The sequence below is a fragment of the Chaetura pelagica genome, unplaced genomic scaffold (genome assembly GCF_000747805.2).
Source record: "Chaetura pelagica isolate M959 unplaced genomic scaffold, ChaPel_1.0 scaffold3, whole genome shotgun sequence".
Lineage (NCBI taxonomy): Eukaryota > Metazoa > Chordata > Aves > Apodiformes > Apodidae > Chaetura > Chaetura pelagica.
The window spans coordinates 5,889,456-5,890,919 of record NW_009952974.1 but is presented as its reverse complement, the minus strand read 5'-3'; the positions used below and the strand labels follow the sequence as shown (position 1 = coordinate 5,890,919).

Below are 1,464 nucleotides of genomic sequence, written 5' to 3'. Positions count from 1 at the left end.
ATATTTTTCAGATACACAGTTGATCCTCCAGATTCATGAGAATGAAAACGGGGTCACACAAGCAGGTGAGCAAACAGTAGGCTAAATCCTGGCTGAAAACACGTCTGGATAGAAGAAGTAAAAACATCTATCAGCACAGAGTCCACGTTCTTTATTACTACTACTACCACTGATTCTCCTACAGAGGCCAGCACAGAGGGTCCACATTCTCTGTTACTACTGTTCTTAACAATCCTCCCACAGAGCCCTGAAAATTCCCAAGACCCAAAGGCCACGTCAGAAGCAGTGACCATCCTCAGACTGTCAGACAACAATTAGACAACCACACTTACAGCCTTCCATCCAGGGGAAAATACCTGGGAAGGAGAAACAGGCAGCCCGGCACCTAAGTAACGTTGAAATTAATAAAATCACCTCCATTGGAAAAGCACCTTTAAGGCCAAATCTAACCATTAAAAATGGCCACTAGCAGAGGATGGTTTCGATCCATCGACCTCTGGGTTATGGGCCCAGCACGCTCCCGCTGCACCACTCTGCTGCCTGTGGGAACAAAATGCAGCCTTAGGCAGCAGAGGGATATAACCTGCAACCAAATTAAGTAGCTGAAGATGCTCAGCTGCTTCAAATGTGATCATCTCCAGCTAGAAACAGGTAAGAGCCACTCCCCTTGCAGGGTCTCTCTTTTTGAAACCTGCATCTTGATGTTGCAGCTGCGCTGAGGAGTAGCTTTCCCACTGCCAACGAGTTCTTCCCACTGTGACTAAACCAGTAACGCCAGTGAGGTTACACTGAGGAAGTTTGGTCTGTGAAGGTCCCTACCAGATGTGTTTTTTAACAAACAGCAAAGGAGCTTCTTCAAACTGAGCCACCAAATCACAGTGTGGATGTGGCTATGTCAGAAGAAGCTGCAGTGGAGCTTTGCTGGACCACTCTCCACACGGAAAGCCCATCAGCCATAGCTCGTGCTGGACTGCCATCACCTCCAGCCCCATCAGTTATGTATTCCTGCATCATTTTACCTACATAGCTTATGTTTGTTGATGCTAACTCCATCCTGAGGGTTCTTAAAATCACACCCAAACTACAATGGCCAGTGACCCCCTCCACACTCATCCCTGGTGCACCTAATGCGTCCAAAACAATTTTGAGGGAGAGGGTAGGACTCCGCCCAGCAGATGTCACACCTGATGAAGCACAGTGTCACCTGTGAGGTGAGGCTGGCAAGGTTCTGCCAGCCCTGCACTGCCAGGCAGCCCACCAGCTCCAGCACCCTCCCGCTGGCTCCACAGCAATGCAACCACCTCCTCAGGCTGGATCCAGACCATGGGCTGCCAGCTGAGATGGACACACACATCTCCAGAGCCACGGAAACCAAGCTTTGGTTTGCCCCCGTCGAGCTGTTTTGGGGCACCGGGCCGCTCTGCCAGCCAGTGCAGAAGTGGGGGTGCCCGCCCCAGGAGCTCA

The 1,464-nt window shown here is 50.8% G+C and overlaps 1 non-coding gene across 1 annotated transcript; it reads right to left on the bottom strand.

The window, feature by feature from the left end:
• Window positions 1-466: 466 nt before the first annotated feature.
• Window positions 467-538, bottom strand: TRNAM-CAU. The gene has a single exon. It is a non-coding gene; the product is annotated as a tRNA-Met (tRNA).
• Between the last annotated feature and the right edge of the window lie 926 nt (window positions 539-1,464).